General features: G+C 39.7%; 1 protein-coding gene across 1 annotated transcript in view; it reads left to right on the top strand.

Moving 5' to 3' along the window:
* Nucleotides 1-2,158, top strand: part of LOC128695972 (zwei Ig domain protein zig-8-like) — a 586,753-nt gene extending 584,595 nt beyond the window's left edge. Inside the window, exon 10 of the mRNA XM_070093033.1 lies at nucleotides 691-2,158. The gene's annotated coding sequence lies outside the window, so the exon portion shown is untranslated. The remainder of the gene's footprint in view (nucleotides 1-690) is intronic.
* The last annotated feature ends 14,792 nt before the right edge of the window (nucleotides 2,159-16,950 follow it).

Here is a 16,950-nt window from a genome sequence, read left to right as displayed (position 1 = left end):
TGCGAAATTACTGCATAAACAAATTTTCGCTTGCCTTATTCGGCAAGAAGAGCGTTGCTATTTAAGCCAAGATTGCAAGTTTCACCTATTCGACACAATATACATACATATATATATATATATATATATATATATATATATATATATATATATATATATATATATATATATATATATATATATATATATATATATATTGTGAACATTTCATAAAATCGTAAATGCTTTAAAATATGTTGATTTCTTGTGCCGTGTCTACGTATTTAAAATCGTTAACGAGATCCCGGAGAATAACTTTTAAGTTTCATGTTTAAATAAAAAAAGTGCCCCCCCCCCCAAAAAAAAAAAATCACAAAATAAGTTATCATGTAGCTGCTAGTCTTGTGTTATCAATCTTTCCTGTACTCTCAGTTTTACTCCCTCTTATTCCTCCCATCTCTTTCTGCTCATCACCTGATCAGTGAATCAATATCTACATCACCTGACGGATTCTGGTGGTTGCACTCACGGCTCTCGTCAGAGTGGGTGATGGTTCTTTTCTAGGAAAAAAATATCAAGCTTCCAGTATTTTACACAAATACATAGAATAAATATAGGCATTTATTTTTTTTATTAATAAAATTGAAATCAGTTTATAGCTCTATCAGTTCAATGATAGCTATCAGTCTATACACTTCTCCCTTCCCTCAGGAGAGCAGCCGGCCGCTATGCAGACCAGCGGGGTAAGCAGTGTCATCCCAGAGAGCCAGGACACCTCCCTCCTGCTGGTGGTGTTGCCGCTGCTGCTGCAGCCATTACTGCTGCCCCTCCTTACCCTGCAGACACGAAGATGATGACCTACTGAAGGACGGGTGTGCTGGAGACTAGCTATATAGCCCCTGCCAGCCCCCTAAAACCGTTTTTCAAGTGTCCCATTCCTTGGCCCCTTACCCACCCCAACTCTAACTAACAGGTTCTCCCATCACTACAAACCTGTCAAGGATGGGGGACATAGCGTCCTGATCTAGCAGTGTCCCAAATTCTATTCTATAAACTAGAGATCGAGTCTGCCTCGCTGATGATAGCCTCTGATGAGGGTTCAGTATCTTCCTGGGTGTCCCTCGTCAGGCAAGATGTCAGGACGCCAGCTAGATCCTACTGAAGACGTTACTCTTTCTCCTGACATCTTACCATTCGCGACATTGGGCGTAATTCAAGTCATCCTCCACCTATATGTCGCCACTTTATCAATACTCTCTCACCTGACACGTTGCACTCTACCACATACGTCGTACGTTGATATATGACGTCCCCACACCAGGATATAACGTCACCACAGCAGAATATGACGTCACTACACCAGGATGTGACATCACTCTAGGCCATGGAATTTCTTACATTTTTTAATACTGAGGTTGTGAGCCAGTTGATACTAACGTGTTCTGGCTGTTTTATAAACTATTTTTGTGTATGCTTGTGTGTGTGTGTGTGTGTGTGTGTGTGTGTGTGTGTGTGTGTGTGTGTGTGTGTGTGTGTGTGTGTCTATGTTTGTGTGTGAGTGCGTGCCTATGTTCGTGTGTGTGGCTGCAAATCCCCCAGTACTGAGGGGTATCACTGAAAAAAATGATATATTTATATGTATATTGATGTCTTGTGTATCATAGAGTAAGCACACACACATACAAATATATTTCTTGTGATGTATATAGTAGCATTCCTCAGTGTTCGAAACGTCTACCTTGGGTAGCCTCACTGGTGAGTCACGTTTTGGTTTCCGGGGCAAACAAGAACAGCAGATACTAAGATGATTGTACTAGTACAGTCGTACACTTGTTGTGCTCGGATCAGGTGTTATCTTGTTCAAAATAACAGAGACGGACTTGTTCAGATGCAGATACAGCTCACGCCTTGTTCAGATGGAGTTCACAGATGGGCCAGAACACATGTAGGGTTCAAGCACAGCTCCAGTCTAGTTCAGGTGAAGATCACAGGTGGGCCACAGCACTTTCAGTGTCCATGTTATGCTCTAGTCTTGTTCAGGTGGGGTTCACTGGTGGTCCAGAACACCTGTAGTGTTCACGTACAGCTCAACAAGTGTCACCAGGGGTGTACCGCGGCTTCTCACTTAGCTTTGTTACTGTAGGCCTAATCCCCAATAAACATTTATAAAAAAAATTTATCTTAGTATTTTTTTTTATACCCAACACCCAAGTAACGTAAAATATAACTTAACCACAAACAGTGGTTTAATAACACTTATTAAACCAATGTTATTAACAGTCGTTTAATAACACTTATTAAACCAAGAAAACAGTACAAACAGTACAAACCAAGAAAAAGGGGAAAGCAGCATCAACAGCTCTATAGAACACACATCACCTAACATGTACTGGATCACAGAAACCGATGTTATTAACAGTGGTTTAATAATTTAATTAAACCACTTATTAAACCACGGTGCGGGTGGGGTTAGAACCGGTAACAACTGAGTGGTAAAACTGAAGGCTAGTGTGTAACCCAGTGACTTACGCATGGTCTGGAGTTTTACGTTTCATTTGCCATGGGTTCTAACCCCACCCGTACCATGGTATGTTTGTAATAGTGTTATTACGATTTCGTGAATAACAGTAGTATTGAACTTAGTTATTAAACTGAAAACTTTTCTCAACAGGAACTGACGAAAAAGTATACGTGTCAGTTAGGTTAGGTTAGGTAAGGTTCGTCAGGAAACAGGACAAATGTTTCCTGACGCGGGTCTTAGTCAGATGATGACCCGCCTTTGGAGCTTTTGGTCATCTGACCGAGGCCTTCCGCTGGCTTACCGGTCCACCCCTTTAAAAATTATGGTCATTTATAACCTTACGTGTCAGTGATGATGATAATTGTTTCTGTTCATAGAGGTGCCTTGATGCCGGAAAAGGGTTCATGATTCAAGGAATTTGGTTCTACCATCACTTTCCTTGGATCAACCTGATTAGCTCATTCCCCAGACACTGTATGACTCCTACATGTTTAGCGCTTCCCCATAATAACAGTACAAATAAAGAAAAAGGGGAAAGCAGCATCAACAGCTCTATAGAACACACATCACCTAACATGTACTGGATCACAGAAACCGAGCACATAAACGTTCCTCCTTGGGCTGGGCAATACTGGTGTGGCTTGCAACAAAACCAAGCGCTAAAGCCGTATGGGCCATGTACCATGTACTGCCGCAGATCATGCAAGTTGCAGCCGCGGGAACCAGTACTCCAGAGCTACAAGTGAGGACAGGTGTGCGGCACTTAAGATCTTTATTAAGGGACGTTTCGCCCGCCTGGGGAACTGCATTAGTCCTATATTCTTGTGATAATGCTCCCAGTGAGCGAAACGTGCCCTAATAAATTACCTAAGTGTCGCATGTGCGTCTTTATTTCACTTATACACGTTATACTTATCCTCGAACCTCACGCCTGGCTAACCCCAACAGCCTGACTGGTCACAGACAGAATCACGATTAGCAGACGGAGGCTCAAGCCTACAGCACACGGGTAAGAGTAAGAAGGAACAGAGTAATAACAGACAAAGAATAGAAACAAGAGAAAGAAATTCGCACAGACAGACGAAAAAAATGTGAAACGAGAAAATTGCCCTAAGAAAATAAATGGATTTGAGTGAACACAAGAAACACTGATTGCTCCGGTGATTGATGGTCAAAGACGAGGCAGGAAAAACATACAAAATAATAGATTTCCAGACCTGTGTAAAGGTGATTTCTCTCCAATTTATTCCATCTTGAGTGATCGGTAAATGTTTTGCTTTTTTGTCAGAGCTGGAGCTGATATTGATGAGAGTGCAAGACGTATGTGTGTCTCAAGGTTACAGGTGGAAAAAGTCGGATACAGCAGCGAGAATACAGGTATAAAGATATGGATACACAGCAAGGGAAAAGGTGCAAGGATACCTGGATTGCTGGTTATAATACGAAAGTACAGATACAAAAATACTTGGGTACAACAAGCGAACTGGTGCAAAATATACGCATACACAGGTTTTCAGCTGCAAATATATGGATACACTCAGGGTACTGATGCAAAATTCAACCCGCTTTACCTAAAATTTGTATATGAATATAAATTTAAAACATACTATCAGGAGAGAAGGAAGATATGAATATTGTTTCTCTTAAAATTCTAATATTAATGATTTTAAGAAAAAAAATCATATTTTAGTGAAAATACCAAAATATATAATTAATGGGATTAAAAGTAGAGCGTATATACGCTGAGTATACCTGGAGGGGGGTTCGGGGGTCAACGCCCCCAGCGGCCCAGTCAGTGACCAGACCTCGTGGTGGATCAGGGTCTGATCAACCAGGCTGCTACTGCTGCCCGCACGTAAGCCGACGTACGAACCACAGCCCGGCTGTCAGGTACCGATTTTAGGTGCCTGTCCAGCTCCTCCTCGAAGACAGCCAGAGAGGTCTATTGGTAATCCCCTTTATGTATGCTGGGACGTAGATGAAACAATCTTGCGCCCCTGACACCTATTGTGTTGTCTCTTGGCGTGCTCGTGGCGCCCCTGCTTTTCACTGGGGGATGTTGCATTTCCTGCCGAGTCTTTTGCTTTCGTAGGGAGTGATTTTCATGTGCGGATTTGGGACTACTGCCTCTAGGATTTTCCAAGTGTATATTAAAATGTATCTTTCTCGCCTGAGTTCCAGGGAGTACAAATATCTGTATATTCTCAAGGGCTGTAATTTCGCCTGCCTTGAAAGAGGCCATTAGTGTACAGCAATATTTCAGGCATCTCTAGTTTTGAAGGTTCTTATTATTCATCCTATCATTTTCCTAGCAGATGTGGTAGACATATTGTTGTGATCTCTGAAAGTGACAGTCTGACATTTCACTCCCAGGTCCTTCACATTAATTTTTTCCTCTGTGTGCTTGGAATTTGTTTTATACGCCAATACAGTTTTAATTTCCCCGAGTTTTCCGCTATGGAAACTGAAAATTGGTAATTGAAATTTGTCTCCACTGAACTTTATATCGTTTTCTGTGGCCCATTTAAAGATCTGGTTGATGTCCGCTTGGAGATTTGCAATGTGTTCGATGGATGCCACTGTCACTAATTCGGGTGTCATCCTCAGAGGTGGACACGGTGCTCTGTTATGTCAGATACGAGAATGAGGAACAGGATGGAACGAGTACTGTACCCTGTTATTCCTTTATTACGCATTTTATGTGCTATTACACCATGATAGTACTCGTCGAAGGCTTTCGCAGTCTGTGTATACTACATCTGCATTTTGTTTGTCCTCCAGAGCATCCCAGACCATGTCATAGTTGTCCAGTAGTTGGGATAGGCAGGAGCGACCTGCTTTTAAAACCTTGCTGTCCTGGGTTGTGCAACTGATGATTATGTAAGTGGGTGACGATTTTGCTTCTTAGAACCCTTTCAAAAAATTTATTATATGGGACGTTAGTACTATCGGTCCGTAATTCTTAATAATTGCTTTATTGTCACCTTTGTGGCTGTGTGTGTTGTTATAGTGACGGTAGGATGACCCGTATCCATGCTCCCTCTCCAAAAAATACTTGAGGCACGTGAAAGGGGAGTTTCTTGCAGTTCTTGAACACAGTTCTACGATTCTGGGCCTCGGGCATAGTGCATGGGCATGTCATTTATTACTTTTTCAAAGTCTCCTGGTGTTAGAATGAATTCAGAATTTTTTTTAATTAATTTTGAGTTTCAGTCATAAAAAATCATTTAGACTGTCGACCCTTATTCTGATAATCGGCTCACAAAACACTGAGTCATATTAGGACTTCAGTATCTCACTCATTTCTTTGCTGTCATCTGTGTAAGTCCCATATTGTTTAAGGAAGGGTCCAATACTATATGTTGTTTTTGTCCTAGATCTGAGTTTATTTTAATCCCTACATTAGGAAAGTATTCTTACCTGGTGGTGAAAAGGTTACGTGCAGCCTTAATGACCTTAGTGTAGTCGATAGGCTTTAAACCCCATAAACCAACCAACAGAATTTGGGTACAATTATCGATAAGATAGAGATTTTCTGGTCTGGTAGAAAGATGGACTAACATGGAATTTTATGGTACATATTTTTTTCCTAAGATGGTTGCCACAGTGGTCGTCAATCATTTATGAATACTGAAAGACATGTAGATCACCGTGAAAACTGGGCATTTTAATCAAATTTATCTCTAACATCTTTTTTTTCACGTAAGTCACCTTTGGTAATTTCATGCTGATTTGTATTCTGGGTGGATAATTCCATATAAACTGGACATCCAACTTACTTGCCTTCTTAACCATAAAACAGGATTACAGTCACTGAGACACCATCTCCTCCGCGTCCTTTACATTAGGCAGGGAAAGGAAATGGAACTTTAACCAAATATTTTATCATGTACATGCTGATGCCACTTAAATGCATAGCACAATATGAGCAACAATAACTGGTGTTCACTTGTAAACAGGGTTATATATTTCACTCGGATGTTACGTTAATGTGCAGGGTTTATTACCTGGACCTCAGCAATGAGAATCGCTACTCTCACCGCTGGGCTCAGAAAACTCTTTTTACCAAGATTCCAAGTTCATCAGTTAGTTGTATACACCATGTTTTACTTGTCTTATATCCTGCACGAAGACGACTGGTTACAAAACTAGTATACCCGGCAGACATGTTTTCGTCTCTGTATAAAATGAATTAAAATCGCCAGGGTGTCAACACAACAGTGTACAACACCCAAGACAAGATGAACGAATTACAAAATGTGTAAATACGAATTTCCTTCAGTGCTTTCAAGTGCAATATGAATTCATCAAAACAAACGAAATGGTTTTGGATAAATCTGTGAAAGGTTTCATTAATGAACACCTCATGAAACTGAGGCAGAAACAACTGAGATGCTTTTTCCTCAGGGACTTACCTCACACTAGAATATACAGTCCATCGGAAATTTCTCCCGCTACCCCACACCTGTCAGTTCATGAACTGACAAGTGTTATCGTCGGATAAACAATTGAAGGTATTGATGCCCTTGGCCACAACATACCTCTGTGCAAAGTCGGGTTTTCTGCGCTCACAGAAGTGAAGGTAAAGTATATCTAGAGCAGGGTTTCCCAACTTGGGGTACATTTGCACTTCTCAAGGGGTATACAAGGGTCTGAAAGTATAACCAAGGTGTACACTGCTCTTCAGTTTACAGTGTACACCATGAGTAATGTAGAACATAAGCAATATAGAGCACCCTCGTTACAAATCAACTGATAAAAAGAGCAGCCAATCTGGAAAGCTCTCCTTCTTCTTCCTTACATATTACAAAGTTACATATATGTAGCACTTCAAAATTAATAAACTCCTAAAAACCATACCGAATGCATGCTGAACGTGCAGCTCTCTGCTTCAGTTATCTACAAGCATTAGTAGTGAGAGCAGCGTTGGTGTTATTTGTGAGCAAAGCTACCCGTGTAAAAATTTTCAATTAAGACGCTCATAATTGTCAAATACTTTTATTACTTCTTACATTGAATTGCCATTTAGCGTATTTCATCTACAGACAACACCAACCATCACACTCGTCATTTTCTCTCTCGAACTCCACATATGCACACACTCAAATACAGTTGTTATTAATTAAGGAAATTAATTGTCTTTACATTTACTGCTTTCGTTACTTATAGTAAACTTGTATTTTCATTTCTACCCTTGATGAGCAAAAATCGGAAATATTCACAGCTGGGATTTACATCCACAGTTGACAATGGCATTGATATTCCAAGGTATAAAATCCTTATATCTCTACACACACAATTTCATAATAAAATATAATTTTAAACATTTATGACCCTTAATTTTAAGGGGGATATGGGAACCACTCATAATGCCCAAGGACTACAGAGGAACAGAAAGTTTGGGAACCCCTGATCTAGAGGATGGAAGTCATAGTTGTGATTAAAATTCAGACCCATCTGTCACACTGATAAGAAGCAACATATGGAAGTATTATCTTTTTAACACAATTCTTATTATTTTGCATATCATTCGTATTCATAAGATGTCATAACGTAGGCTGTTTGAAAAATTGCAGATTTTTCTTTAGTGCAGCTATAAACACATGACATCTGTATAACGAGGGTAATGGATGTACACATTGAGGTGAGCGGTTGTAAACACTGAGTTTGAATAACAAAGGTTATGGGGGGTGGACTTTTATTATACAGTAGAACGTCTGTATTCGGATGGACCTTTATTATAAAATCCAGCATTCGGAAAAAAAATCGAGAGAAAAAAAGTACCGATATTAGCAAATGTCACTGTATTCGGTATAACAATGGTTATAAATGACCATAATTTTTAAAGGGGTGGACCGGTAAGCCAGCGGAAGGCCTCGGTCAGATGACCAAAAGCTCCAAAGGCGGGTCATCATCTGACTAAGACCCGCGTCAGGAAACATTTGTCCTGTTTCCTGACGAACCTTACCTAACCTAACTGTATCCGGAACGACGCATGCTTTTTGAGCTCTTGTGATTCAATTATTTTTTGTACAAGTTTGTGTTTTTATTTTATTATTGAAAATATTTGATCATGGCTCCGAATCAGAATAGTGAAGTAAAAAAGCCTACAAGGAAAACTGTAAGAACGACCACTGAACTAGAAAACGAACTTATTTCCAAACATGAATGTGGAATACGTCTTGCTGATCCAGCCAACATCTACCGTATTTTCTATTATAAAAAACAAAGGCGAAATAAAAAGTGTTAATGTGGCAACAAGAGTTAAAATTCTTGAAGGGTTCATGTATGATTTCTTGCTATATATGTTATTTTACAAGTTTAATTAACCAAAAATGACTCAAGAAATCGTAATGATACGATTGCAAATAAACCATACCCCCGGCCGGGATTGAACCCGCGGTCATAGAGTCTCAAAACTCCAGCCCGTCGCGACGGGCTGGAGTTTTGAGACTCTATGACCGCGGGTTCAATCCCGGCCGGGGGTATGGTTTAACCAAAAATGTTTGTAAAGAGTGACTTTCAGGATCTGGAACGAATTAATCCAATTTACATTATTTCCTGTGGAAAAAAATGGATCCAATATTCAGATAATTTAATATTCAGAACACTCTCAGGAAACAATTCCGAATACAGAGGTTCTACTGTAGTGTGGAAGGGGGTGGCATAAAAGGTTTGGAAACCCCTGCAATAGGGAATATCAATACCAACGTGAAACGGCTAGCTGGACATTGAAGATTTATCACTCTCAGTGAATAACTTTCGTACTTTAATGGGCCTATTCGTTACAGGTGACTGACTCAGCATAAGGCTTAAATTACGCATAATGCATTGCTATTCCTTTTGGCACGTGATAAATTACCAATAAATTATGGCCGCATCCTACTGGCGGAGCTCCCAACCTCATCATTTATACTTACAGGCCACTGTATATAAAAGCTACTGTACGTGAACGTTACATTACCTGCAAATCACTGTATTTACAGGTCACTGTCTCTACAAGTTATTGTACGTGCATGTCACTACCTGCAAAACAGTATTTACAGGTCACTCTACCTTCAGGTCACTGTACACCAATACTGTACTTAGCAATCTCTTTTTAGTAATACCCTCAGTAGATAACCGTCTCAAACTAGCAGGCCAACGTTCTATCCATTGTATCATGATAGGCCTATTGTTATACAGTAGGATTAATATGGGCGAATCATATTAGGTCGGGTTGGGTTTAAATCCTGTTCGTACCGCGAGTTGTTTAACATCTTGGTATTACGATTTTCCGAGTCGTCACAAGAATAAGTTGGGAAAAACCTTGTTTTCCACACAATCAAGTACTAATAAGAGTTAATTTTGCAGCAGTGACCTGAACAACACTCATAATATTAAATAACTTATAAGTTGTTATATACCGCGTGTTTTTACTATAATTAAAGATGAAACATACAGTGTTTTAGAGAATTCTAAGTGTGCACAAGTGAGTGAACAGATATAACAGAAAGCCATCCTAGTGAGGATACAAGGTAGGAGAGAGGGCACTTCAGCCCCCCCCCCAAAAAAAAAAAAATCTTAGCCCTCCAAAGCGCGCATAATAAAAACAGTAATAATAATAATAATAATAATAATAATAATAATAATAATAATAATAATAATAATAATAATAATAATAATAATGCTTCGAAACAAGACTCCTAGCCCCACCTTCTATTCAGATAGGGACCCATTAGTCCCTAGTATAGAAATTCTGCCGCCGCCCCTCCCTCAACCATCTGTCAGACTGAGCTGGCCTGGGTCTGGCTTCGGCACACATAACTGCGATAAAACACCTCAATTACTGGGAACGCTTGAAGCTCCTCAATCTGTACTCCCTAGAACGCAGGCGGGAGAGACACATGATTATATGCACCTGGAAAATCCTAGAAGAATTAGTACCAAACTTGCACAAGAAAAGCACTCCCTATGAAAGCAAAATACTCGGCAGACGATGCAACATACCCCCAATGAAAAGCAGGGGTGCCACAAGCACGATAAGAAACAAAACAATAAGTGTCAGAGATCCAAGACTGTTCAACTGCCTCCCAGCATACATAAGGGGAATTACCAATAGTCCCCTGGCTGTCTTCAAGAAGGCACTGGACAGGCACCTAAAGTCAGTACCTGACCAGCCGGGCTGTGGTTCGTACGTCGGGTTGCGTGCAGCAAACAGTAACAGCCTGTAGATGAATGGTTCAGAGAACCGACACGTTCATAAATTAGACACATGTGCAACTCTTGGGTATCTTTATTGATCAAACGTTTCGCCACACAGTGGCTTCATCAGTCCATACAAAGGAGAATCATGAAGAACAGGAGGAGAATGAGGTAATCAGTCCCTCAACCTTGAGTTGAGGGACTGATTACCAAGAGTTGCACATGTGTCTAATTTATCAATGTGTAGGTTCTCTGAACCATTCATCTACAATCCTGTCAAACACTGCAACTTCTTGGGATCTTAATACTTGGGAATTCTTCGCTTGCCTAATCCTTGAGCACGACCTACTTCTACATTGAACAAATGTGATACCTCCTACGTCTGCTGCACCTCTCCTGCCTACGGTAGATAAGCTACTTCTCGGCATATATGCTGTATTCTGTTCAAGAGTGATGGACTGACCACATCGACTCAAGGTTGAGGGACTGATTACCTCATTCTTCTCCTGCTCTTCACGATTCTCCTTCGTATGGACTGATGAAGCCACTGTGTGGCGAAACGTTTCCTCAATAAAGATACCCAAGAGGTGCACATGTGTAATTTATCAGTAACAGCCTGGTTGATCAGGCCCTGATCCACCATGAAGCCTGGTCACAGATTGGGCCGCGGGGGCGTTGACCCCCAAAACCCTCTCCAGGTATACTTCATGCAACAGTTGCACTTGCATGTGAAGGTATTGTAGCTGCAGTATCATCTAAAGTTTAAGGTTCATTAGATCAAAGGAATATAATAATCATTATTATTGCTGCTGTTGCTCCACTTATTTAAATACATATTTATAGATTTTCCTAAATAAAAACGTAACTGTGTCATTCTAGATTATGTATAATTTATCAGCAATGTATACTTATTCCTTGAGATAGGTCAGGTAAGGTTCGTCAGGAAACAGTACAAGTGTTTCCTGGCGCAGGTCTTAGAAGATGACCTGCCGTTGGAGCTTTTGGTCATCAGACCGAGGCCTTCCGCTGGCTTACCGGTCCACCCGTTTCAAAATTATGGTCATAGTTACAACCGGAATTATTGTCTTGGTTAATACTATCTGTAAAATTATTTTTAGTCTTCCTTTGAAAAGCTTATATAATCTCTGCAAGAAATCACAAACCTCTTTTTTATGTGACTTCATTATTAGGTACTCTTAAAAAAAAAGTTTTTTTTTTTTTTTTTTTTTTTTTTTTTTGAGAACTAAAAAGTACCTAAGAGAAGAGATTTCGTTCGGATTTTTAACCCCGGAGGGTTAGCCACCCAGGATAACCCAAGAAAGTCAGTGCGTCATCGAGGACTGTCTAACTTATTTCCATTGGGGTCCTTAATCTTGTCCCCCAGGATGCGACCCACACCAGTCGACTAACACCCAGGTACCTATTTGCTGCTAGGTGAACAGGACAACAGGTGTAAGGAAACGTGTCGAAATGTTTCCACCCGCCGGGAATCGAACCCGGGCCCTCCGTGCGTGAAGCGGGAGCTTTAGCCACCAGGCCACCGGGCCACCTTAATATTAAGAATGAAGCCGCAGAAAAAGAAGGAATGTGATTTCTGGTAGAGGTAATAGTCATGTAACTGTTATATTCAATTGATTTTTTGTTCTTTTTTATCTTTATAAAGCTCTTTTTTCACGTGCTTGCATTTGTTTACTAGTATGTTTTGTTTTCATTATTAACAATCTAGAGTCTAGACGAACATTTAATGCATCAAATATTTAAGTTGCGAGAGCCCCAACGAAAATAAATCGTTTTTCTCCGACTTCTTTGTTATCCTAGGTAATTTACACACATCTTATTATGAAAGACAATTGTAAATCATCCAAAATTGTGTAAATTGTACCTAAATACTTCTTTAATTCCAACCTTAAACCTCTTATTAAGCCCATCATAGAAACTGAGTAACATTTTCTATGACAAGTGTTAAGAAGAAAACGTCTGTATGTTGATGGACTGATGGACTTTAGTAAAATATAAGTAGTTATGAAGCGCCTTTCAAACAGAAGATTTTATTCGAATCATAAGCCTGAAGGGTTACTAGTCAAAAAAACCTAAGAAAGTCAAGCAGTGTGGCTTATTTCCACATGGGTCCTTCGATCATATTCTCTAGGATGCAACCCACAACAGTCGGCTGACAGCCTGATACAGTACACTAACAACTCGCACATTGGAGGAGGAGCAGCTTACAACGACGTTTCGGTCCGACTTGGACCATTTACAAAGACACACTAACAGAAAAGAGTGAGAAAGCCAGTATATATGAGCGAGCCGTAAAAGGGACGGGAACAAAAGAGAGAGAAGAGGAAGCAGTGGCAAATGGTGTTAGGAGATTCCCCCGCACACCCCGCATCACTCTGGATTGAATATGGGTCTTTCAAATGCACGCCAAACATACCCCACCACAAATATCTGGGAGTTTTTTTATTATCAGCTCAGCCAATGGACCCAGGAATCAGTTATGGACAAGAAGGGACCTGTAGATAAAGATCCTTACATATACTGCCCCAGTTCACGAGCAATAAATAAATACCTAGGAGTTAATTCATTGTTGTGGTTCGCAGTCTGGTTATGGACCTAAATATCTCAACTGATATTAGTCACTCTGGCTTTCTGTTAGTAACGAGGATTTGCATTTTTCGGCCTTATTCTGAGACCCTCTTTAGGATCATTCCGTGTAAGGAGTGTTCGGGCTTCGATCCTCTGCCTGATAAACTCGGCTGTTTCTCTAATCAATCAAATTAATTATTCTGTTGGTAGATTAATTGTGTTTTAGGTCTATCAATTGCATTAACGTCATTAAGGCTCTATGCAACCTGTTCACCATTAGTCAAGAAAATTTGGGTCAAAATAAACTCTCAGATGTATATACATTGAGACATACTGCACCCACTTTTCTTGTAAGTAAGTTTATTCAGGTATACACAAATACAGTTAAATAGAATTATCATACATAGCAGCATATGTGTAGAGAACCTGGGATAACCCAAAAAAGTCAGACAGAGTGACTTATTTCCATTGGGGTCTTTTTACCTTATTATTATAATATAAAGGTTATAATATTTTCTTATTATTCTATAATGAAGATAGCATCTTATTATCATACTAAAAAGACTATCTACTACACGAGGGTCATTAAGACTATCTACAATACGAGGGTCATTACTAGGAATAAGGTAAAATTTACACGTATGTTAGCTAAAAAATAGAAAATCATTCCCCTCCCTTTCTGTAGCTACATTCATCAGACACCTTTTGGCACTCTTCTTGAACTGGTTCATGCTATGACTGGCTTTGACATGTGCGGGCAGTCTGTTCCATTCCTTTATTGCTGTACAATAAAAGGTGTTTGAAGCCTGGCCACTGAGTGTGGCTACTACAAAGTTGTGCTCTCTCCCCCTAGTACTATGATTGCTTTGGTTCCCAACCTTGACAAAATTGACAGCAAGATATTCTGGACATTGTTTGTGAGCAATTTTATAAACATGATCTAGCTTCAGTTGTTTTACTCTGTCTTCAACATTCAGCATATCCAACTGCTGTAATTCATCCTGGCCTACATGTTCTCTTGGTCCCAGCCCCAGGATGAATCTTACGATTTTGTTCTGGGTGATTTGCAGTCTATCTTTCAGTTTTTTTTGTCAAGGCAGAGTACCAAGAAGAGCAAGCGTAATCCATATGGCATTGTATAAGGGCTAGACATAGGGTCCTGCGAGCCTCAGTAGGTAGACACTGTGCTTGTCTATACAGGAACTTCAGTCTGGCATTCGCTTTCTTTACTACACTGTTCCCTATCAATTCTCCTGACATGCATGGGTCAAAGGGGATTCCCAAATATTTTACTGATGAAACCAAAGTGATGGGCTCCCCATTACATTGAACATTAAAATTATTTACCCTTCTCAGTTTATGTTTCGTGCCAAAGAGAATGGCTTCAGTTTTCTCTAGGTGTAATGATAGTTTGTTGTCTACTAACCATTTGCTGCAGGACTCCAGTTCCAGTGTTAAAACATTAGCAATATCTTGTGGGTCTTTACCTGACACTAACAGAGCACTGTCATCTGCATACAGTAGGAGTTTGCACTTGACACTGATAGGCATATCATTGACATAACATAAGAATAATAAGGGACCCAGAATACTACCTTGGGGAACTCCACATGTTATCGGCAGGGGTTCTGATTCTGTTTTGTTGATTTTGACTATTTGTCTCCTGTTGCTAAGGTAGGACTTAAACCAGTCTACAGAACCTATACCGATAGCTTGAAGTTTATTACATAATATATTGTGGTTGACAATATCGAAGGCCTTTTGCAGGTCTAAGGTTACCATACCTATGAGGTTCCCCTTTGACATTTCAGTTCTCAGGTAATCCATCAGATTAATAAGGGAGGTGTCGGTTGAGTAGGATCTTCTAAAGCCCGATTGATAGCTATGGAGAATGTTGTTGTCATTAAGGTACTTAACTACTTGAGAATACACCGCCCTCTCTAGAATTTTAGATATTATACTGAGTATACTAACAGGCCTATAGTTGCTTACATCAGACCTACTATTTTTCTTGAAGATAGGAGTAACTCTGGCCTCCTTGAACCTCTCCGGTACGGTATTAGTGGTGATTGATAGATTTATTATGTGAGCAATAGGGATTGACAGTTCAGAAGCACCATCTTTTAGGAACTTAGACGGGATGTTATCAGGGCCTGTGCTCTTAGTTGGGTTTAACCTGCTTAGTTCTTTTTGAATAAAGTCATGAGATACACTTACTAGTTGACAACTGTTTGAGGTTACCCCTTTATTGGTATAGTATGTTTGAAACATATCAGAGTCTGTGTTAAAGGTATTTGATGCAGCTGGTAGTTTACTTGTATATATTGTATAGTTTACTTGTATATATACTTGTATATATCCAATATCACTCTTTAGTTAATTGCTACACTCATCGGCTTAAAAATAATGTTTTATGGTACGAAACATTATTTTTATGCAGTGGTGTTGAAGGTACACAGATGTTATAAGCAAGTAAAATTAATATTACCATGATTTAACCCTAGCATAACTCAGTAAAAAGTAGCGTGAGGGTTACGGCAATTTCTTGTTAACATTTTCTATGATAACTGTTAGGAAGAAAACTATTATTGTTGGATAAACTTGAATAAAATGTATATAACTTAAAATGTTATTTCTGCCGTACACAAAATGTAGTATACATGTAATAAAATATTACATAACACAAAAGAAAGTAACTAGCATGCTGTGTATTTCCAAGTAAACGCTCAAAATTGCCTGGCTGACAGAGCTCTCGGCCAGGGTCCGATTCCAGGCGAGGTAGAAACATTTCGACGCGTTTCCTTACACCTGTTGTCCTGTTTACCTAGCAGCAAGTAGGTACCTGGGTGTTAGTCAAATGGTGTTGGTCGTATCCTGGGGGACAAGACTGAGGACCCCGGTGAAAATAAGACAGACAGTCCTCGACGACGCACTGCCTTTCTTGGGTTATCCTGGGTGGCTAACCCTGCTGGGTTAAAAATCCGAACGAAATCTTATCTTAGGATTATTAACCAAAAGAAACCCTACTACGGGACGGGAATGGAACCCGCGGTCTTATAATAATAATACTTTTATTTCTACAAGTACATGTACAAGGTATACAGTCCTAGCTGACATCACTGACATACCACTACATAGAAAGTTGCTTGTTATGCAGAGCATTTCGGGCAAATTACGTCAGTTTTGTCCCAGGATGCGACCCCCACCAGTAGACTAGCTCCCAGGTACCCATTTTACTGATGGGGAACATAGATAACCGGCGTAAAGAAACACGCCTGTTTCTACCCTCGCTGGGGATCGAACCCAGACGCTCGCCGTGTGAAGCTAGAGCTTTAGCCACCAGGCCACGGGAAACCGTTTTAATTTATGTTAATGTAATAATTAATAATTTTGTACCAAAAAGAAAATTAGAAAACTTACCTGACCTTATTATAACAAGCGCAATTTAATTCAGCCTAATCTATGTAAATATACTTTAGATGAGTTTACAATAATTTAATAATAAACACAATGAAATAAAATTTTTATGTTCAAAATGATTTATGAGAAATTATTGCATACACAAATTTTCGCTTGCTTTCTTCGGCAAGAATAGCATTGCTATTTAAGCCAAAATCGCAAGTTTTACATATTCGGCACGACATTATATTCATGGGATAAAGATAGAAATATTAAAAGCA

This window comes from Cherax quadricarinatus, chromosome 41 (assembly GCF_038502225.1).
Source record: "Cherax quadricarinatus isolate ZL_2023a chromosome 41, ASM3850222v1, whole genome shotgun sequence".
NCBI lineage: Eukaryota > Metazoa > Arthropoda > Malacostraca > Decapoda > Parastacidae > Cherax > Cherax quadricarinatus.
The sequence above is the reverse complement of the archived record's forward strand: the minus strand, read 5'-3'. Positions and strand labels throughout refer to the sequence as shown.